General features: G+C 45.5%; 1 long non-coding RNA gene across 1 annotated transcript in view; it reads right to left on the bottom strand.

Moving 5' to 3' along the window:
- The window catches only part of LOC309518605, a 53725-nt gene extending 33698 nt beyond the window's left edge, over nucleotides 1–20027 (bottom strand). Inside the window, exon 1 of the long non-coding RNA XR_014213548.1 lies at nucleotides 19892–20027. This is a non-coding gene — a long non-coding RNA (uncharacterized lncRNA). The remainder of the gene's footprint in view (nucleotides 1–19891) is intronic.
- Nucleotides 20028–24933: the final 4906 nt, after the last annotated feature.

Below are 24933 nucleotides of genomic sequence, written 5' to 3'. Positions count from 1 at the left end.
TAATATAATCATTTCAAGGTAACCTACAGCCGCAATCCTAACTCACCTTCCATGCTGAGGGGAAGCAGGAGCAGGACGTCTCAGATGGTGCCCCCTGCCAGCGGTGCACCTCCTATGAGGTCTGCTCCACTGTCGGCTGCTCATGCCCCCTTTCCTGCCCCTGCCTCTGCCGTGGTTTCTCCTGCCCCTAGGCAGATGGCCATTACTACATGGCTGTGGGCTCCACTGTGGGGCACACTCACGGGCATGCCATGTCTGGTGGGTTTGGATGTGGAAGCTCTGAAGCCACAAGGTCTGACATCACTTACCAGTACCCTCAGTCAGCCCAGCCTGCAATGCAGCAGTTCATATCTTTCCAGCACAAGATGAAGAATTTCTGAAGTAAACCCAGAACCAGGCGGAGTAGAAGCTGTGTGAGGGGTTCTGTACTGAAACAATGCCAGTTTGCAAATGGTTTAACCTAACAAGAGCTCTGCAAGATGAACTCACTTTCCTAGGAATTAGTTAATGAGGCTTACTTCTGTGTATGGGAGTGGGTGGCACTGTGGTCTAAACCACTGAGCCTCTTCGGCTTGCTGATTGGAAGGTCGTGGTGGAGTGAGCTCCCATTTCTCTGTCCCAGCTTCTGCCAACCTAGCAATTCGAAAGCACACCAGTGCAAGTAGATAAATAGGTATACCGCTGCGGTGGGAAGGTAAACGGCATTTCTGTGTGCTCTGGCTTCCATCACGGTTAGGGTTTTGAAGCGGTTTAGTCCTGCTGGCCACATGACCCGGAGAGCTGTCTGTGGACAAACGCCGGCTCCCTTGCCTGAAAGTGAGATGAGCACTGCAACCTCATAGTTGCCTTTGACTGGACTTAGCTGTCCAGGGGTCCTTTACCTTTACTACTTCTGAGTAAGCACTGTTGGGATTGCAAAGGAAATGAGGAATAGGGATGAGGGAGATCTATCAAATTCTCCATTTCCAAAACAATACAAGAACTGGAACTAGGACTGCCATATGTCTGAATTTTCCTGGAGATTACTGGAATTTCAAAGGCAGAAGTGACGTCCGGGAGGAATTTGCAAAATGTGGTGCTTTGTCCTAATATTTATTCATTTAAAAAGCTCCACAACTTTCAGGGTGTCCTGGTTTTTACTTTTTGAAATATGGCAACCCTAGCTGAAACACAGCCAATCCTTCAAATTTCTCACTTATCTGAATTTTGGGGTACAGTTCGTCAACCAGACAATGTTCACATACATGTACATATTAGGTAATAAGTGTGCATAAAAATGAAGGCATTAGTGGAAATAAACAACAAAAATGCATCACATTAGAACAGCCATTCTCAACCTTGGGTCCCCAGATGGACTACAACTCCCACCATCTCTGGCTAGCAGGACCAGTGGTCAGGGATAATGGGAGTTCTGGTCCAAAAACATCTGGGGACCCAAGGTTCAGAAAGGCTGCATTAGGAGAAATTGCTTTCAGAAATGCACACATTCATCAAAACGAAAAGAAATGTGTTTATTGGAAGAAAATCACACTGAAATGCAGGATTTTTTTTCATGATGCGAACTGCTCCAGTAATGTGAAGAACTGGATTTAAGATTGGAATGGGAAGCTTGGGTCGTCAAAATTGGTCTTCCATCCCTAGTGAGGACATGGTGGTTTGTGGAATTGTTAACCTTAGGGTGGGGAGAGACTGCTTGCTGTTGTTGTTTAGTCATTTAGTTGTGTCCAACTCTTCGTGACCCCATGGACCAGAGCACACCAGGCACTCCTGTCTTCCACTGCCTCCCGCAGTTTAGTCAAACTCATGCTGGTAGCTTCGAGAACAGTGTCCAACCATCTCATCCTCTGCTGTCCCCTTCTCCTTGTGCCCTCCATCTTTCCCAGCATCAGGGTCTTTTCCAGGGAGTCTTCTCTTCTCATGAGGTGGCCAAAGTATTGGAGCCTCAACTTCACGATCTGTCCTTCCAGTGAGCACTCAGGGCTGATTTCCTTCAGAATGGAGAGGCTGGATCTTCTTGCAGTCCATGGGACTCTCAAGAGTCTCCTTCAGCACCACAATTCAAAAGCATCAACTCTTCGGCGATCAGCCTTCTTTATGGTCCAGCTTTCACTTCCATACATCACTATGCCTTATTTTATCATGCTGCAATTCAGTCACTCAGTTAAATTGACTGGCAGTAGGTTCAGAAGCATGTTCTGATTCTGGTTGAGCAGGACCAAAGCTCAGTGGCAGAGTTAATGCATAGCATGCAGAAGATCCACCTCCCCTGTTCAGTCCCTGTCATCTCTAGTCAAAAGGAAGTCATTCAGAAACACCTCGTGCCACTGAGTAATGATCCTTCCTCAAGAGTCTAATTATAAAGCTAGGAGCTGGGAAGGAAGAAGAAATAGGATGGACAATTATGGCACAAATACTGTAGAGATGGTCCTCCATTGCACCAGAGGCTCTGACGGCATTTATGTCCTTAGCAACACTGAGTCCTCCTTTTCCTTTCAAAGAACATAGAAAGCTGCCTTATAGAGGTCAGACAATTGAGCCATCTACCCTGATTAGCAGCAGCTCTCCAGAATTTCAGACAGGATTCTTTTCCCAGGCTTACCTGGAGATGCCGGGGATTGAACTCGCAATCTCCCGCATACAGGGCTGATGCTATACAACTGAGCTACAGCCCTTCCCCTTCTGCCACCGACCATAAACATGAACCTCAAGCAGCAGCACAGCAAAAAAAAAAAAAAAGCCAATTCTTGGCTCTTGATTTACTTAAGGATTTATGCCTCTCCTTTTAACTGGTGCCCAGGGTTGCTTACAGAAAGTTAAAATTGCAATAAAACAAGATAAGGAAAACAGCAAAACACCACACTATAAAAAAGCATCATGAAAGCAGTCGGCAGAAATAAAATGCACACGTAAAATGCAGAGAGCAGCATGAGAGCATTTTTTTAAAAAATCAAAAAGGGGGGAAATAAATAAGGTATTTTACTGACACCCAAATAGCATCATGCTAGGTGCCAGGCTAGTCTCTCTTGGGAAATCTTTCCACAGTCTGGGTGCCACTACCAAGCAGGCCTTTTCTCTCTGTTCTCATCCACTGCATCTCCATCCTGTGATGATGATGATGATGATGATGATGATAATAATAATAATAATAATAATAATAATAATAATAATAATTTATTATTTATTATTTATACCCCGCCCATCTGTCTGGGTTTCCCCAGCCACTCTGGGCGGCTTCCAACAAAACACTAAAATACAATAACTTATTAAACATTAAAAGCTTCCCTAAACAGGGCTGCTTTTAGATGTCTTCTAAAAGTTTGGTAGTTATTTTTCTCTTTGACATCTGGTGGGAGGGCGTTCCACAGGGCGGGCGCCACTACCGAGAAGGCCCTCTGCCTGGTTCCCTGTAACCTCACTTCTCGCAGCAAAGGCCCTCGGCGCTGGACCTCAGTGCCCGGGCGGAACGATGGAAGTGGAGACGCTCCTTCAGGTATACTGGACCGAGGCCTTCCCAAAGTTAAATGATAAGCTAGAACACGTGCAAAGGAGGGCAGCTAAGACAATCAAGGGTCTAGAAGCCAAGCCTTATGAGGAACGGTTGAAGGAGCTGGGCATGTTGAGCCTGGAAAAGAGACTGAAAGGAGATATGATAGCCATCTTCAAATATCTCAAGGGGTGTCACATGGAGGATGGAACAAGTTTGTTTTCTCCTGCTCTGGAGGGTAGGACTTGAACCAATGGCTTGAAGTTACAAGAAAGGAGATTCCAATCAGGAAGAACCTTCTTCCGCTGTTCATTTGGGAGAATGTGGTCTCTCCTTCCTTAGAGGTTTTCAAGCAGAGGTTGGGTGGCCATCTGCCATGGATGCTTTAGCTGAGATTCCTGCATTGCAGGGGGTTGGACTAGATGGCCTTTGGGGTCCCTTCCAGTTTTACAATTCTTTGATCCCATTCTGAGCCACTGAGCTTCTGTGCTCGCTTGGCCCAGCAAATCAGCCCTGTGCTATCTATCACTTGTGTTATTTCCCTGGATGGTTGTTTCATATTTTATTAGATATGACAGCTCTATTATTAACAAGGTGGGGGCAGGGAACACACACATACATATATGCAGCACAGTAGGGTTTTCTTTTTTTAAGCAGTGGTCTTAAGAGGCTGGTATTGAAGGATATAGAAGGCTTCATTTACGACATGCAGGAAATGGCTGTATCTGTAAAACATATTTTTTTTTCCAGTTGGGCAGTTTATTAAAACTGACACAGTACTACAATTACCACCAATTATGTTGTCAACTGTGTTGATTCTCTTTAAAGCAAACAAGTGAGTGGAAAGCCCCTCTATCCACTTGGAAAATGAAATGCATTAAGACATGAATCCGTTTTTTTGGAAGGAGGTGTTGCAGTAGATGAACAAGGAAGCCGTTGATTTTAATAGTGACCAAACCCAGCAAGAGGGATGCGGGTGGCGCTGTGGGTTAAACCACAGAGCCTAGGACTTGCCAATCAGAAGGTTGGCGGTTCGAATCCCCACGACGGGGTGAGCTCCCGTTGCTCGGTCCCTGCTCCTGCCAACCTAGCAGTTCGAAAGCACGTCAGTGCAAGTAGATAAATAGGTACCACTCCGGCGGGAAGGTAAACGGCATTTCCGTGCGCTGCTCTGGTTCGCCAGAAGTGGCTTAGTCATGCTAGCCACATGACCCGGAAGCTGTACGCCGGCTCCCTCGGCCAATAAAGCGAGATGAGCACCGCAACCCCAGAGTCGGTCATGACTGGACCTAATGGTCAGGGGTCCCTTTACCTTTAAACCCAGCAAGGGGGTTGCATTTCAACCAATGAAGGTGAACTTTGAAAGATTCAGGCCAGATAAAAGGAAGTGCTTCACCAAGGGGGGCATAGTTAAACTGCAGAACTCGCTCTCGCAGAAGGCAGTAAGGGCCACCAATCTAGATGGATTTTTAAAAATAATTATTATTAAAGGTTCCTTAGTTTACAAAAATACGTGCATTGTCTCTTTGTTCAAGTTGCGTTTTCTACAGATCAGTCTCATTTGTCGTGAGACATTAGCGTTGCATACAGTGTTAGGTTAGGAAGAAAAGAGGGGTAAAGAGGGGGAGGGGGAATGGTGAGTGGGGTAGGGTGGGGTGGGGTGGGGTGGCAATACTTCTACTTAGTGTATGTGTGGGGTTTTGTGTCAGCGTCACTTGTGTGGGTTCTCTTACTATTTGCTTGTTGTATTTCCTTGGTAGTGAAAGAGGTTGGGGTAGCCTAGAGTGTGGTTGGTTGTAAAGTGGTACCTCTGGTTACGAACTTAATTCATTCTGGAGGTCCGTTCTTAACCTGAAACTGTTCTTAACCTGAGGTACCACTTTAGCTAATGGGGCCTCCTGCTGCCGCCATGCCACCACCCCACAATTTCTGTTCTCATCCTGAAGCAAAGTTCTTAACCCGAGGTGCTATTTCAGGATTAGCAGAGTCTGTAACCTGAAGTGTCTGTAACTCGAAGTACCACTGTATTTGGCTGGCGATAGTGAGGTTTGTTTTTGTGTGAGAGTGGGGTGTGTGTGTGTGTTTGGATCAAGTTAGCCATATTGATTCGTATGCTGCCATCGGATTCTTGTTGTTATCATGTTGGGCTGATAAAGGGGAACTATATTGGGGTGAAGACGTCTTCTTCTATTTGTTCCCGTGCCAGTTTCAATTTATTGGTTAGTTTTTCTAATAAGGCTATTTCCCATACTATTTGATACTATTGGTCCATGCTTTCTCCTGACAGGTCTCTCCAGTGTCTGGCTATGATGCTTCTGGCTGCTGAGAGCAGGTGGGTTGTGAGCTCTTTATGATGCGAGTGGGCATTATCATCTTGGAAGATGTTTAGTAGGGCCAGTTCTGGGGCGACTTCTAATACTTGCTTAGTTATTTTGCATATTTCTTGTATGATTGCTGTCCAGAATTGTTGGATTTTGGGACATTCCCACCACATGTGGAGGTATGTTCCTGTGGAGGTGCATCCTCTCCAGTATTTGGGTGAGGTTCCTGGACGTATTAGCGTCAGTTTCCGTGGTGTTAGGTACCATCTGTAAGTGAGTTTCAGAGTGAGTTCTTTTCTTTTCACTGATATGGATTTAAAGGGAGGTTTAGACCACATTCTGGTCCATTGGGTGGGGTTAATCTCAAAAGACAACTAGACAAATTCATGGAGGAAAGCGCTAGTAGTGCCTATTAGCCATGATCAAAACAAAATGAAAAAAATCCTTCCAGTAGCACCTTAGAGACCAACTAAGTTTGGTCTCTAAGTTTGTCTCTAAGGTGCTACTGGAAAGAATTTTTTATTTTGTTTCAACTATGGCAGACCAACACAGCTACCTACCTGTAACTATTAGCCATGATGTCTGTTCTGCCTCCACAGTCAGAAGCAGTAATGCTTTTGAATACCAGTCACTGGAAACAGCAGTGCACTTTGGGCTTTCAAATAGTGGTGCCCTGTGTGAGGCTAAAACTCACCTCTCACACTTCATTCTACAGCATTGTTCTGGGGGGCCCCTGCAGTGTGGCACCCAGTGCGACCTTATTGGCTGCGCCACCTTAAAACTGCCTCTACTAGAAACCAGAGTGCTTTTGTGCTCGAATCCTGGAAGAACAGAATACAGAATAGTTGGGCCACTAGCCTAATCCAACAGGCTCTTACGCTTTTAGATTCCAATATCTGAAGATGGCTGCCTCCTCAAATATTTAAAGGACTATCACATGGGAGATGGAGCAAGCTTGTTTTCTGCGGCTCCAGAGGGTAGGACCCAAACCAATGGAAAGAAGAAGTGTGTGCTGGGCCCAGGGGTTAACCCAAGCAATGCGGTCCCGCTCCGGTCCCAAATCCAAGGATTCCACGAGGAGTCAGTCTGACAGGGCCAAGGCAGGAAACCAAGCTAGGTCAGGCACAGGGTCGCAGGCAGGTTCTAGCAAACAGCAATGTTGCTCCCGCAACCTGGGGTGGGGTCCGACAGCCTTTTATCTTTGTTGGGGTAACGGCCGGTCCTGATCCCCCGGTGACTCACCTCCCTGTCTCGCCCAAAGGTGAGCACTCCTCCTATGAGTACTCACGTCTCTCCGTCTCTCAGACCTTAGACTCTGCAGCTCGGGAGATGGCGGTGGGATACTAGATCCAGGGGCCGCTTCAGCCTTTCCTGACCCAACTGGTAGCGGAGCAGCTGTAATTGATTGCCCAGCTGAAGGCAATGAGGTAATCCCCACATCTGGAGCCAGGGCGGCTCAGGCCCCTGACTCGGCCCAGCTGGTGCTTGTTGCAGGGGAACCTGTGCAGACTTGGGCTCTTCAGAATCAGGCCCCAGACTTGGTTCAGATGCCGCCTGAGGCAAAGGATCCGGTGCGGACTGAGACTCCTCGGGTCCCAGCCCGAGTCCCAGGCCATCACAAAGTGGAAGAAAATGACCTGTGCCAGGCCAAGTAAAGTCAGGGGACAATATTACACTGGCTAATTTGTTCCATTCCTTCTACATCTCCCTGAGATCCCAAAATACTGATCCCCTTAAAAGATCCTGCCATTCTGAGAGTCGGCGTGTTGTAGTGGATATACTATTACTCTGGAGACCAAGGTTCACATTTCTATTCTACCTCACACAGTTGCTGCGAGAATAAAATGAGGGAGGGGACCACACATGGTGCTCTCAACCTCTTGGAGGAAAGGCAGGATAAAAATAAAACAAATCAGCCCTTTCCCCCACCCCCCTCAACACTGTCAAACCAGAAGCCTGAAGAACAGCGCACATTTTAATTTTGACTCAACACAAATAGTTTTTGGGTAAAGTGGGTGATGCTATTCACAGGAAATGATTAGTTTTTCCACAGTACATTAAAATTGAAACTTTAATAAAGAAAACAGTAATTGTGTGCCTATAATTTTGCTGATTGCAGGACACAGCTTGCAACTATCTAAATTACAGTTTACAGAGACATTATTCTGAAACTCTCCCTCCTTTTTTATATATATTAAAAAAATCTAGTTATGTAGCAGTAGCCTTAGCAGAAGAAAAGTAATCTATCCCATATCTGAGTTTTTCTTCACAATCATCTTCGGCTCCCTTCCCAAGTCATCATGCATTTGAAATCAGATTGGAATCAGGGAGGTATTGAGAACCTGCAGGCCTCCAAAAGTTGTTAGAATACAACTCCCACCATTCCTGAGCATTTGCTCTGCTGGTTGGGGCTGATGGGAGTTGTAGCCATAGCTGTCAAGTGTCCCTTATTTGAAGGGACAGTCCCTTATTCCTGCACCATGTCCCGCTGCTGTCCCTTATTGATGGATGTCCCTTAAATGTCCCTTAAACTATGTCCCTTAAATTTCAAAGGAAGCAGCTCCTCTCCCTCCCTCCCTGCCGGCCAGGGAGGAGGGAGGCTCCAACTGTGTTGCTTGGCTGTGTTGCTCACCCAATAAGAAGTCTAAGAATGACTGGGGGGTGGAGCTTGCATGCCTTGTGTGTGGCTAGTTAATGCAAGCTGAGGGGTTTTTTGAATGCTGGGCGCCATTTTGTTGCACGTGCTGCTGCAAACTTTGCAGTGCAAAGCCAGGCCGGGGAGCCATCTTAAGTTGAGGCTGCATAGGCCTTGTGGTGCATGTGATTCAGATTCTATTCAGTTGAACCTCTGGTTACAAAGTTGGTTGGACAGTGTTCTCGAAGCTACCAGCATGAGTTTGACCAGACTGTGAAAGGACAGGAAGACTGGAGTGCCTGGAACAGGTGAGGCTGCAGGTCCCTTATTTTGGCTGCTGGTCCCTTATTTTCAAGGCTGCTGGTCCCTTATTTTCAAGGCTGCTGGTCCCTTATTTTCAAATCTGTAAGTTGACAGCTATAGTTGTAGTGCACCAACATCTTGGAGAGCCTCAGGCTTCCCATCTTTGGAATCCAGTGGTACCTCGGGATGTGAACGGGATCCATTCTGGAGCCCCGATCCCATCCTGAACAGAACATAAGATGCGACTGTGTGTCTGCGCATGCACGGGTCACGTTTCACCGCTTCCACGCATGCGTATGACATCATTTTGACCGTCTGCACATGCGCGAGCGGCAAACCCAGAAGTCACTTGCTCCGTCGCTTCCGGATCGCTGCGGAGCGCAACCCGTAAATACTTATCCTGAAGCGTATTTATCCTGAGGTATGGCTGTACGACCTGAGTCACAGGGACTCAGAGCAAGGATCTACTCCCATTAGGGCAGTGCTAGAAACTGAGATATGAAAGCTAGGAGCTAAATAGCACCTTAAACCTAGATTATGGGCACAACAACAGAATGTCTAGGTGCGCTTCTTTATAACAAGAATACAAAGCTGAAAATGAATGAACTGCAGCAAAATTTGTATTCATTTTTTGTATGGTCTAGTTCTTCCCCTGCCCACCCCTCTAATATTCTTAAGAGGGTCTCTTCTCCAGTCTTCAGAGAGTAGCTGGAAGTGGGGAGGCAAAAAAAGGTCCTGCTTTCCTTCCACTCTGCAGTTTTAATCTGACGTCTTAGGCGCAGTTCTGCCCAGAGCTCAGAAATGGCTCACACTAATTATTATTAATTAAATTAATTAATTAATTAATTAATACCTTGTCCATCTGGCTGGGTTTCCCCAGCCACTCTGGGCAGCTTCCAACAAAATATTAAAATACCGTAACGCATCAAACATTAAAAGCTTCCCTAAACAGGGCTGCCTTCAGATGTCTTCTAAAAGTTTGGTAGTTATTTTTCTTTTTGACATCTGGTGGGAGGGCGTTCCACAGGGAGGGCACCACTACCAAGAAGGCCCTCTGCCTGGTTCCCTGTAACTTGGCTTCTTGCAGGGAGGGAACCTCCAGAAGGCCCTCGGCGCTGGACCTCAGTGTCCGGGCAGAACGATGGAGGTGGAGACGCTCCTTCAGGTATGCTGGACTGGTATAATGAAATTCCCTGTCGCGAAATGCGCCTAAAACAATGGGAGTTTCAAACACTGTGTTAGGGACGTTTCAAAATTTCAGGTTTTCTTGAAACAATTCTCTCACTCTTTCACTTTCAAAGACGCGTAGGAGACGCTCATTTTCAAATAGTCACTCATTTTCAAATTGTATAATAAAATTATATTGCATTTTATGCATTTGTTTGAGCTGCTCTTAAATGTGAATTTTAAATTGTTGCAACCCATCCTGGGACTTGCTGATGAAGGGCAGGTAATAAATCTAATAAAATAATAACAGCAACAAAAAAAACTTTCTCCTTTCTTTTATCTATAAAAGCTCACTGTGGCAGCTTTGGGGTACTACCCCCCACTACTCCCCACTACTTGTTTCCTGCTTGGCAGGGGGTTGGACTCGATGGCCCTTGTGGTCTCTTCCAACTCTATGATTCTATGATTCTATGATTCTACTCCCAATTGTTAGTTATAACCCCCTGTTAAAGCAGGGGGAAGCTTTTCCATAACCTCCAACATTTCTCTGATGCCCGATTCAATAATAATAATGGTATTTATACCCTGCTCATTTCAGTGGGTTGCCCCAGCCACTCTGGGCAGCTTCCAACATACCGTATTTTTCGCTCTATAAGGCACACGAGACCACAAGTTTTTGGAGGAGGAAAACAAGAAAAAGTATTCTGAATCTCAGAAGCCAGAACAGCAAGAGGGATCGCTGCGCAGTGAAAGCAGCAATCCCTCTTGCTGTTCTGGCTTCTGGGATAGCTGCGCAGCCTGCATTCGCTCCATAAGACGCACACACATTTCCCCTTACTTTTTAGGAGGGAAAAAGTGAGTCTTATAGAGCAAAAAATACGGTATATAAAAACATAATGAAACATTAAACATTAAACATTAAAAAACTTTTTAGGAGGGAAAAAGTGAGTCTTATAGAGCAAAAAATACGGTATATAAAAACATAATGAAACATTAAACATTAAAAAACATTAAAAAAGATTCTGCCTTCAGAATCTTTTATTTTTATTTATTTTATTTTTTATTTATGATTTTCAATTTTATACATTTCAATAATTTTACAATCACTTTAGCATTTCAAAACTTGACTTCCTTCCCCCTCTTTCTATGGTTCCTTAAATTTATTGTAATATTTTCTGCATATCCAAATTAACTTAATTTGCTCATTTATTCATCTACTTTAAATATATACTCTTATAAAACTGCAGGTCATTACAATAATCCTGCCAATTTTCTTTTCTGTTTACAGCTTATTTGCAAATATTCAATGAACCATTTCCATTCTTTTATCAGAAGTTTGTTATGTTGGTTTCTTATTTTTCGGGTAAGCCATTTCTGCATATTCCGCAAGTTTTTGCATTCATTCATCTTTTGCTGGGACTTCGTCTTCTTTCCATTTTGGGGCAAATAACATTCCTGCTGCTGTAGTGGCATACATGAATAAATGTCTGTACAGTTTGGGTAGTTCTGTCCCTATAATTACCAAAAGAAAATCTTTTAAAAGCTGTATAGTTACTTATCTCCTTGGTTCGGGGGTCACATAACTCCATGTTGTCCAACATTTCTCTGATGGAAAGAGGCAAATAGAGATCTTCCACTACATGTGAGATCTTCCACTACATGTGGAAGATAGAGATCTTCCACTACATAGATAGAGATCTTCCACTACATGTGAAGATCCACAAGGACTGTGGACATGGTTGAGATTTTTTCTTGGAGATATAAAGTGGTATAGAAATGAAATTCATCATCATCACCATTATCAGAACCCAACAAACATGGGGTACGGGGGGGCACTCTGTCCATATTTCAGCAGCTGCCGGCTGAGGCAGCTGCCTCACTCTGAAGAAGAAGAAGAAGAAGAAGAAGAAGAAGAAGAAGAAGAAGAAGAGTTTGGAGTTGATATCCCGCCTTTCACTCCCTTTTAAGGAGTCTCAAAGCGGCTCACAATCTCCTTTCCCTTCCTCCCCCACAACAAACACTCTGTGAGGTGAGTGGGGCTGAGAGACTTCAGAGAAGTGTGACTGGCTCAAGGTCACCCAGCAGCTGCATGTGGAGGAGCGGAGACGCGAACCCGGTTCCCCAGATTACGAGACTACCGCTCTTAACCACTACACCACACTGGCTCTCAGTGTTGTTGTAAAGGTAAAGGTAAAAGGTCACCTGACCAATAGGTCTAGTCGTGGCCGCCTCTGGGGTTGCGGCACTCATCTCGCTTTATTGGCTGAGGGAGCCAGAGTACAGCTTCCAGGTCATGTGGCCAGCATGACTAAGCCGCTTCTGGCGAACCAGAGCAGCGCATAGAAACGCCGTTTACCTTCCCGCAGGAGCGGTACCTAGTTATCTACTTGCACTTTGATGTGCTTTCGAACTGCTAGGTTGGCAGGAGCAGGGACCGAGCAATGGGAGCTCACCCCGTCGCGGGGATTCGAACCGCCGACCTTCTGATCGGCAAGTCCCAGGCTCTGTGGTTTGGAAAAACAAGTAACTGAAACTGACAGATTTTCCCCACTCTTAACTTCAACCTAGGTACGCAGAACCTAAGCTTTTCATAAGTATCCATTTCTTTCACACAAAAACTCCTGGTACACAACCTCGAATTATATCCATTTCAATTAAAAGCACTCACCAAAAACAGGCAAACGAAGCAAGTTGTTTTCCACCAAACTGAACATTTCTTAAATTAGCCTTCATGCTGATAAGGTGGTCTTTCCTATGCATTATACCACATACCGGCAACTCTGTCAAGCTCCATGGCGTTGTTGTTTTTTACCTTCCCCCTCCCCATTTCCTTTCTCTGTCGACAGAGAGCCCCTCCTACATCAATCTGGTTATTTAAACACACTCATTACCTTGGCAGCTGTTGCTTGTTAGCAGAACTCCTGCTAAAATGGTTTATGCACTTCCTTAGTCTGTGAACAACAAGGAAAAATCTAAATTGTTCAGATCCTGCCTCAACAGCTGGTTGTAGCACAAGAGAAGTATATTGGCAGACTCTGAAAACCTCATAGTTGTACGCTGTTAATATTACTCAATGGAGTGTCAAGCAGTATTAAAGAACTGCACCTGACATTGAACAGCTAATAGCGGCCTATACCCAGTGTTTCAATGGAAGTGCATTGCAGAGAGCATTCATTAGGGCAGACTGATCATAAGAAGAGCTTGCTTGGGCAAAACAATGGCCCATGCAATCTAACATCCTCTTCTCACAGCGGTGAGACCTATGAGAAGCCCCAAAGCAGGTCCTTAATGCAACAGAACTCTACCCAAGTGGTATCCAGAGTCATATTGCCTCAGACAGTGAGACACAAGATTTACCCACTCTGGAAGAATGGCAGATGAAGGTGATTGACTGCATGGAATTGGCAGAAATGACTGGCAGAATCCGAGACCAGGGAGAAGAGTCGGTGAAAGAAGACTGGAAGAAATTCAAAGACTATTTACAGAAACATTGTAAAATTAATGAATGTTAGAAGGATGTTGGATAGAAACTAAGCGGTTTCCAGCTGTAATGCTTTAAGAGATAAGGAAGGGGGGGAAAAGGTTTTACAAATGGATAAAAGTTTAATGGTAAGGATTTGCTGAACTAACAAATCGAACTGGAATACAAAGAAGGGAGGTATGAGGAGGTCTGAGGAAATAAGTGTATGGAAGTTATGTTATTGAAAATTAATGTGTGTTTTTAACTGTTTTTCATTTTGCATGTTTTTTTTTCCTTTTTTGTTATATCTTAAAATTTTTCAATAAATATCTTTTTAAAAAAAACATATTGCCTCAGACAGTGGTGGTAGAAGATAGCCAGGATAGCTAGTAGCCATCAACAGCATTCTTCAAGGCCGGATATAACTGTTACAATATTATGCTTATTTGCTCAGCAGCCCCACTATATCCAATAGGGCTTACACTCCACTGTGTTTAGCATTCCAGCCTTTCAGTGCAATCCTATTCATGTCTACTCAAAAATAAGTCCCACTTTGTTCAATGGGGCTTACTGTTTTAGGGGTGCTAGAGGACTAAGGCTTCATCTATACCACAAAAGGTAAAAAGGTAAAGGACCCCTAGATGGTTAAGTCCAGTCAAAGGTGATTGCGTGGCAAGTTCCTGTCCCCTGCCCCCCCCCCCCGTGGAAATAAAGACACATGACACAATTATTTAAGGTTAATGGGCTAAATATGGCCACAACTTCATTGGTTACAGGTGATGAGCGGTATTGGCTTAGGCACTGGTTCTAACCGACTATCCGGCTTCAGCCTGTTCACTGGTTAACCACCAGTAGGGGGAGTCCTGCTGATGCACATCAACTAGGAACTCCCCCAGGGTCACCGCTTGGGGGCGTGCCTTAGGCCCTCACCTCCCTAGGCTTTGGACAGGGCCACGCCCCCCGGAATCCTTTATCAAACTACCCTTCAATATATGGGGCAGGTGATGGTGCTTCCTTCCCTCTTCCATCTACAAAACAATATCAATGCCTAACCGCCAATATTAAGAAAGTTGTGACAATAAGGGGCTTGAATAACTCAGAGAAGCTATGAACTATGCCGAGCAGGGCACCCAAGATGAACAGGTCATAGTGGAGACTTTTGACCAAACGTGATCCACCTGGAGGAGGAACCGGCAAGCCACTCCAGTATCCCTGCTAAGAAAACTCCATGGACAAAGACAACAGGCATATAAAAGTTATGACGCTGGAAGATGAGCCCCTCAGGTCAGAAGGCGTCCAACATGCTACTGGGGAAGAGCGGAGGACAAGTACAAGTAGCTCCAGAGCTGATTACGCAGCTGGACCAAAGCCAAAAGGACGCTCAGTTGCAGATATGCCTGGAAGTGAAAGGAAAGTCCAATGCTGTGTTCTCAGCTGGGGAGAAAAACCCTACCCAAAAGCACTTTAAAGTGAGAATGGGATGTTAACTGATTTATATATAAATAAATAAATGTGAATTTTACCAGGCCCAGAAAGTGCCTGATCCACTCATCCCTATTTTCAGGTGGTGTCTGGAAGCCATCAAAAAGTGAGCTAGTCAAACAATCAGAGGGACATTAGAAGTATCACAAACAATGAACCACAACTGAGAAGATGCTTGTCTCTCATTGCCACCCACCTTAGTTCATAAGATGGTGATGTGAGCTCTGAGCAGATCTTCTTAATGAAGATTTCAATAGCAGGTCTGGTTAATATGAGAATAAGCAACCTTAGATAAGCAATGCATTGCAGTGTGCAATGTTGTAACATATCTATAATCCTGCATAAGGGTAGCAAAGAGCAATAGCGAAGGAACCTCAAAGCACATCAACTTACAACATAAATAACTAAATTATGCCTCAGAGAATTACAGCTAATATACTGCAAGACTACCCTTGACCTTTGCAATGAATAGCTCTTGTTCATAATAGAAGCTATGAGACCAGCCATAACCAATTAAATTAATTGCCTGTAAAACTTCAAGGAGAGGGAGGTAGATGTTTACATTGTCTCAACAGTTTGCATGGAGAGATTTGTAAAGCACTTAAACAATTAATTTGTTTGCTTGCTTGCTTGCTTCAGTTGTCCTGGGAGAACCATGTTCATGTTCTTCGGGTTTCTAACACCAATTCAGTCATCGCACCATTTAGAGGCAGGTTTTGCATTTAAAAAATATCACCTGGAGGAATTTCCTGGCAAAGCAGGTTCCCACTTTCAGATTTTCAACAAATAAATTAGGTCTGTCAAAGCAAAGCACGCTTTCTGGCAGCTGCTTCCGGATTCTCACTAATCTGCCTCACAGGCTCGGGGCTAAGATTGCAGTTGCTGGCAGATGAGGAAAAGGAGGAGGATGCAGAGAATGCAGCTGGTGGGGTGACCTGAGAGGCAGGATAAGGACCTTGCCCCATAGCGCAAAGAGGCCAGGAAGTGCGAGGTGGTCCTTCCAGGTCTTTGGCATTCCCCATCCACACAGAAGACAGATTCCTTAACAACAGGGGTCAACACCACACCAGGAGGGGAGGCTGGAATGCAGGAGGAGGGGTCCTCTGACTTATCCCTGAAAAAACTTAAATATGTTGCAGAGTTCCCAAAAATAGACCAGAGGCAATTGTTCTTCATCCAGCAGAGCTTTACTGCTACTGAAGGCAAATAAGCATAATGGCCACAAATCGAATACATTCAGGATTGGCACAGTCCATAAAAGATCCAGTTGCAGCAGACTTAGCTTAATTTACAATATTTATAATAGGACTAAACCTTAACATTAAGCATACAGAACAGACCACACCAGAAGAAAGAGATAAAAAGAGAAAGTAAGTGAAACCCAGACTCCTCCTGGACTGACTATTACAGTCAGCATGACCTTGACAGGAAGATAACAGAACCAGTTTAAACCAGCTTCCCAGAAGGAATAACCCAAGCATCAGAAACCTTCTGCCTGTTTCTTTCACATAGAAAGAAACCTTCCAGAACCCTCTTGAACTAAGCAGAACAGGAAAGATCTCTACACATCAGATCAAAATTTTCTGTACTAAGAAATGTAAACTGACACTGGGTGCCACCTCCATCATTGGGAGAAGTCCTACACCCCAATTTGGAGAAGAATGCACCTCCAAGAACACCAGTCTCACAGGAAGACAGAGAGCCTTGCAAGTGATGATGCCATGGGTAGCTGATGATGTTCACGGTATTCCCATCTGGCAGCAAGTGCCTCCCAAGCCAGTTGGGCCTGTGAGGCTGATGGCAAGTTGTAATTATCTATTGGAATTAGCACCTTTGATGCAGCTGAAGTCAATTTGCATTGAGACATAAATGAGCATATTCAAATTTTGTGACGGAGACAGGATGTTTATGTTACTGTGTTCCGGAATGTAGAACTTTTGTCCTTTGTTTCTTTCTCTTTGCTGTCTGATGAGAAAGAGGATGGAGCTAAGTCAGAATGCTCCGAGTGTATTATATGTAAATAAAGTAGATTAGCCAAAATGCTGTGCTACTGAGTTCTGTTACGCAAACTGCTAATACTCTGCAGGATCCTAAGCGTGCTAATGCTTCTTGGTATCAGTCGCTGAGATGTTTGGGCTGAAGAAAGCTTTTGAAGCTCCCGGACGATCGACCAGGAGGGAGAGAACATGCCAGCCGGGCATGTGTCTCTGCCAGGGTCCTACACGTGAGCAGGACGATCCTAACACTCAGGCCTCAAACCAGAATGCACTACCCCTAGTACCAAGAGTTCTTAGGAAACCCCTGTTCCCCTCACAGAGCTAAATTTTCCAGAGTGCTTCAACAACAAATCCCTCTTCTCAGGGAACTCTGGGAATTGTAACTCTGTGAAAGGAACACAGCCAGCTCCTCAGGGAGATGGGCATACTGCAGAAGGGAACTGTCTGCCTACATAAGGCCTCAGACATGCCTAGCCCCTGACTGAGACTGCATTTTCCAAGCCCTAGCCTGTAGGGCCCATACCTGATCTGCCTGGATTATCGATGGGAAATCTCAGGCCCAGCACCTAAATGTGGCCCTCCAGGCTTCCTTATCCTCCCCTCACCAGCCTTGCTTCATAATCCAAGTGCTTTTGTCTGGATGGAATGTGTCCTTGAACTTTCGGTTGTCTGGGCGAGGGTTATATGTAGAGACAAAGATAAGATTTGCTTTCATTGCTCTGTCTACTTTTCCCTCTGCCCCCCTCCCTCCTCACCACTGGCATGTAGTCCCTGGAAGATTGCTTTAAAATGAATGAATGCAGCTGTTGGGGTGGAAAAGATTCCACCCTCCTCGGCTTAATCGGCCTGCGTTGACTTCGCCTGGACTTCACCTGCTTGCCTCACCTGGTGTGGCTTATTTGCTTTCTCCACTTCCCTTGTAACCCTTAGCAGAGCACCTCAAAATGCTTGAGGTGGAGAGGGCAGGTTAGACCTAGCCATCTGTTCACAACTCCTGATGGAAGGCATACTCTTGTTCTTCCTCCTGCTCTTTGTGGTCTGATGTTCCACACCCCTTATCTTCCACAGCTTCCATAGTTTTCATCCTGCGCACCTTTTCCTGTGCTATGTCCCTCTGCCACTGCTTATCATTCTCCTCAAGCCTCCTTCCTTCTGTGCACTAAGCACGCCTATCAATAACTGAATGTGAATAATCACATCATTAGTCAGTCGCCGCTGATTGATGCTCTTCTGTCACAATGTGGTAACTTTTACTGCCAAGTAGAAATTGCCAGATGTCCCTTATTTTTTTAAGGGAATGTTCTTTGTTTCAGAAGAGACACATGGCTCATTTGCTGGGGTTCCTTGGTGTGTGAAATGCTTACAAGTCTTCCTCTCAGGATCATCTTCAAGAGTCTTGCTTCTTACTGTTTCAGTGAAGGTAGTGAAGTCACAGGCAGAGCTGCTTTTTTTATATAGTTGCCTTGTGTCTCTGGAATGACCTCCTGTAAGAGGTGCAGCTGTTTGAGCAACTGTGCATCGCATCTACAACTATGCAAGGTGCATTGTTTTCAGACAAGCATCCATACCATAAGTGTGCAGAAGGTCCCAGTTCCAACCCCTAGTATCTCCAGGTTGGACAGAGATGTTGTGTAATAATGGAGTAGTTATTGTGGGATAACCAGCCACATACAAGTAACATACTTAAGTCTAAAGGGGTTAACACCATAGAGTAAGCTGTCCTGCTAAGCTTAGCTCACTTTGGGAAGGACCACATGACTCTTACAAGCCCTCTAGGGCTCCTATACCAATAATTCAGTAACTTTCACCACTGTAAAGTTTTACTGCCTGTGCAACTTCTTCTGAATGCTGTATGGAAAAGCACATAAATCTGACCTTTGGAGAGTTTGTGAGTAAACCCATTTTAAACTTACCAAACCTGTCAGTTACCCTCACCTGGTTTAGCCAATTCTTGCGGGGGCGGGGGGTGGCCGTTGTTACACGCTGACAGCTTCTAGGAGCCACAGGTAGGAGATGAGGGCAGGGTGGACAAACAATCCCAGAAAGAGAATGACATGTACCTCACCAGAGGTACTACCCCTCCTCTAACATCCCACACACCCCCTATAAGGTTGCAGCCTTAATTAACTGAAGCATCCCTCTAGGAGTAAGTCCAATGGTATATCAGATTAGGTAGGAATGGAGATGGATGCCGAAGGTCTCAGGTTCAATCTCTAGGTAGGGCTGGGAGAGACTTCGGTCTTAAACCCTGGAAAGCCACTGCCAGTCTTGTGTAGACAGTACTGAGTTAGATGGGTCAGTGGTTTGACTCTCAGTATAAGGCAGCTTCCTATTCTTCTTCTTTGGCAATCACTACTAGCGAAGTAAGATTGTCTTCCATAAACACGGTTTTTACAGTGAGTCTGTAAGTGACTCTGGAGGCCAGTTCTGGATCCACACGTCCTTCCACAGTGGGGACATAGGTTTCCAGACGGGAGTTGATCATGGTGAGGGTTTGCCAAGAATGCCTTCCTCTTAGCTCATTTCTCACTTTCGTCCTGAGTTTGAGCGTCTGCAAAGCCAATGGCACCTTCAAGTTAGTTGGACTGGTCATGTTGTGTGGATGCCTGATTATCATCTTCCAAAGCAACTACTCTAATCCGAACTTAGAAATGGAAAGCATATAAAGACTCTCTCAAGGCAAATCTAAAAATATGTGGTATAAACACTGACAACTGGGAAACACTGGCCTGAGAGCGCTCCAGTTGGAGCTTCCTATATTCCTAAATAGAACCTCTCAAACTTCAGGGGAAAAATATATATATAGCCTCCATGAAAGCCTGCACCACCAGCCAATGAACAAACCAAGAACAATATCCTGGAAAAGAATTATTGCTGACTATTGTATTTAACTGGATTAAGATGCTAAAGGAAGCTATGCATCTTTAATCCTTGGAAAGGACATTCAAATGCAAAATGTAGAGGGGAGGGAGGCAGGTGGCCCTATGAATAATTAACTGAGCATTTGCTTCTGTAATGAGAAATTAAATTCTAAATACATACAAGCCCACAGTGAGGGGAGCCCAAGAAGTCAAGTTCATCTTCTTTGTGTCCTCTTCTGGATGGGAAAACCGCACGCCAATGTTTGACGCCTGCCTTGCTGGTGTCTCGTTCGTTCTTTCATCGTTTTCTTTGGAGCTGAAGGGGCGAAGGCCTAGAGGAAGGGAACAGGAACAGTGATAAAGGAAGCGAGGAATTGGGAAGAGGGAGAAAGAGAATTAAATAAAGCTACAGGAGACAAAGGAGAGCTGAGTATTAGAGGGAAGGTTAAACCAAAGAGACTGAAGAACACTTGAGTCCTCTACAAAGATTTCCTCTTTCTGTATCAGATACTGAGAAGAGTTGTGATCTCCTTCTGCACTATACTTTTGAAGCAGAATCCTGTCACTATAATCAGCGTGTCTTCCCCCCAAAATACTGGGGATTTTAGTTCATTAAGGGTGCTGACAGTTAGGAGACACCCTATTCCCCTGATAGGACTACAGTTCCCAGAGTTCCCTGGGAAAGAGGGATTGAATGTTAAACCCTGGAGATTATAGCTCTGTCCCCAGGGATTGCAGAGTGGAGGATTCTCTCGGGGGAGGGCTGTGTTAGCAGAATGCAACAGTTTGAAATCCCCTGAAGGCTGAATAAAAAAATCTTTATTGCTTACCCAATGGCCCTTGCCAGCCAAAGAGTTGTATAATTAAAAAAAGTGGGACCCTACACAAACTAATTGCATAAGGTAAAGGTAAAGGGACCCCTGACCATTAGGTCCAGGCGTGGCTGACTCTGGGGTTGCGGTGCTCATCTCGCTTTATTGGCCGAGGGAGCCGGCGTACAGCTTCCAGGTCATGTGGCCAGCATGACTAAGCCGCTTCTGGCGAACCAGAGCAGCGCACAGAAACGCCGTTTACCTTCCCGCCGGAGCAGCACCTATTTATCTACTTGCACTTTGACGTGCTTTTGAACTGCTAGGTTAGCAGGAGCAGGGACCAAGCAATGGGAGCTCACCTCCGTCAAGGGGATTCGAACCGCCAACCTTCTGATTGGCAAATCCTAGGCACTGTGGTTTAACCCACAGCGCCACCCGCCTTCCTACATTGCAAAATTCAATATATATGTGCAGCTCACCAGCTGACCCTGGCACAACAGGTTCCCATTCCTAGCATGCACCGATACAACAACACTAGTGGGATTTCTGCCCCTGGGGTGCTTTTGTCTGGGATACCAAGGGGCAGGGGGGCAGCTGCAGTGGTGCTGAGTACTTTCCTTGCCAGCTGGCCTCCTCTGCAAATTTATTGCTATTTATTTTCTTTATTTCAGGCATTTATATACTGCTTAATCGTTAGCATGAATGATGAACGGCCAACGCCTGATGATACACAAGGAGGAAACAGCAGTGCCAGGTTGCCAATGTGTTTCTTTCACTGAAATTGCGCACATGCCCACAGCTCGCTGGTTTCATGCAATGTGGGGCCCTGGACTGGACTATGCAGCTGAACCTCTCACGCTCTCTGGCTCTCACAGTGAGTGTGCCTGCAGTGGTGTAGCGTGGGGGGTGCAGGGGGGGCCGGCCGCACCGGGCGCAACATCTGGGGGTTAGGGTTAGGGGGCGCAAATCCACGGGTTAGGGGGCACAAATTACTTGCCTTGCCCCGGGTGCTGACAACCCACGCTACGCCACTGTGTGCCTGGGATGGGTGTAGGCTGGTGCCATTTCACTCTGTGCTTGCGGGAAAAGAGAACAACAACAAACCAACCTATGGTCACATAAAGCATCATCAATAAACACACGAGACGTAACCGGCTGTGTTCTTAAATAAATAAGGTATACTATTCATTGTATCAAACTGTAAATTTCAACAGAAGTACAGTGGTACCTCGGGTTGCATACGCTTCAAGTTACATACGCTTTAGGTTACAGACTCTGCTAACCCAGAAATAGTGCTTCAGGTTAAGCACTTTGCTTCAGGATGAGAACAGAAATCGTGCTCTGGTGGCACGGCAGCAGCTGGAGGCCCCATTAGCTAAAGTGGTGCTTCAGGTTAAGAACAGTTTCAGGTTAAGTACCGACCTCCAGAACGAATTAAGTACTTAACCCGAGGTACCACTGTAACTCATAAAGTTCAACAAACAAACAAAGCAGATGACCCAGTGGATCAGATCATTCTCTAGTCAATTTCATGCATAAGGTCCATCCGTGTAATGGTGTCTATTCCACCTGTCTGTTCATAAAGTCCAAACAATCCACATGAAAGGTTGTTACAGTTCCACAAAATCCTTTCACAGAGTCTAGACAATGATTTCCGGAATATTGGCCTTGTTTCGCCGTCCTGGGCTTCATTGGTAGTTAAAGCACTAAGTAATGCAAATAAATACAATATCATGATCTCACACATTTTACAGCAAAAATAATATCAAACAATAAAGAACTGTACATACCATATGTGATATTACAAGACAATGGATCTTATGGCATAGTAGTACCTGTTGTAAGCAGCAACTGTTACAAAATAGGATTATATGGACAAGCACAATATATCTGTCTGTCTGCATTGCCTTGAGTCAGGGCAATGGCTTGTCTCTTCCAGCCAGAGACCTCCTGGGCTCTGATACGGCTGCTGTGCTCTCTCAATAAATTGAGGTGATCGCTCAGGCAACAGTTTTGTTGTCCCTTACTACTTAGGTCTATTGATCTCAGCAGAGGCGAAGCAACCTGCTCTGGTACCCGGAGCAGCGTTCGTCCCAGGGGACATGGCATGCATCCCAGGGGGTGTGGTGCACAGTGTACATAACGGGGCATGGCGCATGTCCCAGGGGGTGCAGCTGATCGGGGGTTGGCATTTTGTCACACACACCCCTTTGGAATGGTACCTGGGGCAGACCTCCTCCCCCTCCTCAGAACTCCCCCCTCAGAGTGCCTGTCATCTGTAAAATGGGAGCCTTGGTGGGTTGCCTTTTCGTACAGCAGTGCGGCGCAGTTTTACAAGAGTGCTTGGGAATCTGATCTGGGACTCCAGATTATTTAGTCTGGATTGATTTTGTGAACTGCCCTGAGATCTCTTGATGAAGGGCGGTATATAAATCTAATAAATCTAATCAATAACAATGATTTCTAAGCGGTGTGCAGAAAAATATACCATACAGAGAATGAAAACAATAAAAAGCCATCATAAAAGCATTAAAATTCCTGCTAAAAGGTAAAGGTACCCCTGACCATTAGGTCCAGTCGCGGACGACTCTGGGGTTGCGCGCTCATCTAGCTCTATAGGCCAAGGGAGATGGCGTTTGTCCACAGACAGCTTCCAGGTCATGTGGCCAGCATGACTAAGCCTCTTCTGGCGAACCAGAGCAGCACACAGAAACACCGTTTACCTTCCTGCCGGAGCAGTACCTATTTATTTACTTGCACTTTGATGTGCTTTCGAACTGCTAGGCTGGCAGGAGCTGGGACCGAACAACAGGAGCTCACCCAATCACGGGGATTCGAACTGCTGACCTTCCGATTGGCAAACCCTAGGCTCTGTGATTTAGACCACAGCACTACCCACATCCCCCTCTGCTAGGCAGAGATATAAGAGACCACGAGGTCCTTAACCTAAGTGACAGCTAAGTGACACCCTGTTTCCCACGACTCTTCACCCATCCTTCCACCAGCTTTAGGAATTGAACACTTTGTGGCTTCAGAACTGCAGAGTCACTCAATGGACCCAGCTAGTCCAGGAGGAGGGAAGGTCCTTTGAATTTGTGCCGAGGCATGAGGATTTTTGAGAATAAATAAGAACCTCTGTGCTTCTTTCTTCCTCGCAGCCTTTTCTTTTCCCAGCGGCATTAGAAAGGCTGCTAAACCGGACTCTCCAAGCTCAGTTTTGCAGAGCTGCAGTAAAAGATCACCTTTGGCAAGTCTATAATTAACAATTAGTCACTTATTGTAAGATCCAGTGGACATCTCATTAAATATCAGTCAAATAGGCTTGGGCCATTGAACCTCGTCTTTTAAAGAGCATTTTTCATCCTTCTGCCAATTATAATCAGGGGAGCTAAAATTACTCTCGCCACCAGGATGCCCACTTAAATCTTTCCGGCTGCTGAGAAGTTTCAAAAGCTTTTCCCCGCCTGCTCCCCATGCCAGACAAAAAGGGAAATACCAAATGCCTTCTCGGGATGGTGGTGGGCTTTTAAAAGCCTCTCAGCAGTCTGAATGGAGGAAAGAGCTCAGGAGGTGGCTGCTGGAATACTCCACAGCCATTTCTTCTTATTTACAGCCCAGCGGATAGAATTTCCTCAGCTATTCACTCCCTGCCCGCATCTAATCCCCCATTTGGCGTCCAGCAGCAAAGCATATACGGCTGACCAGTTTCCAGAATTTCCATGGCCGTTTGGTGTTCTGAATGCCTCTGAGCTAGTATCATCCAGCCTTCTGATAGCTGGTGTACCCTTTGGTCATGGCAAGTCCAGGGTGACCATGCAAGAAGTTTCCACTGGTATGATGCATTTTCGTATTTCATTTTCACTAATTTCTTCATTTTTATGCACACTTTCCCATAATATATCTCAGCAGGGTTGGAAGACTGCGTTGTAACATTTGGAGTAGTGTGAACTTTGAGGTGAAACTGAGCCTTGTGATGTAGTGGTTAAGAGCGGTGGACTCATAATCTGGGGAACCGGGTTCGCGTCTCCGCTCCTCCACATGCAGCTGCTGGGTGACCTTGGGCCAGTCACACTTCTCTGAAGTCTCTCAGCCCCACTCACCTCACAGAGTGTTTGTTGTGGGGGAGGAAGGGAAAGGAGAATGTTAGCCGCTTTGAGACTCCTTCGGGTAGTGATAAAGCAGGATATCAAATCCAAACTACTACTCTCCTCCTCCTCCTCCTCCTCCTCCTCCTCCTCCTCCTTCTTCTTCTTCTTCTTCTTCTTCTTCTTCATGTATTGTTTCAGGGAGTGCAAACTAAGCAGGTTTGAGACTCTGTCTTTATACACTCATGACTTTGCCCACTGCTGGCCTGGGTATAGACATGATGGGTGCCTGCAGATATTGTGCATTATCCTGCCTCCTTCTAAAG

Source organism: Podarcis vaucheri, assembly GCF_965113315.1.
Source record: "Podarcis vaucheri genome assembly, chromosome: 14".
In the NCBI taxonomy this organism is placed as follows: domain Eukaryota; kingdom Metazoa; phylum Chordata; class Lepidosauria; order Squamata; family Lacertidae; genus Podarcis; species Podarcis vaucheri.
This window is presented reverse-complemented; position numbering and strand designations above follow the sequence as displayed.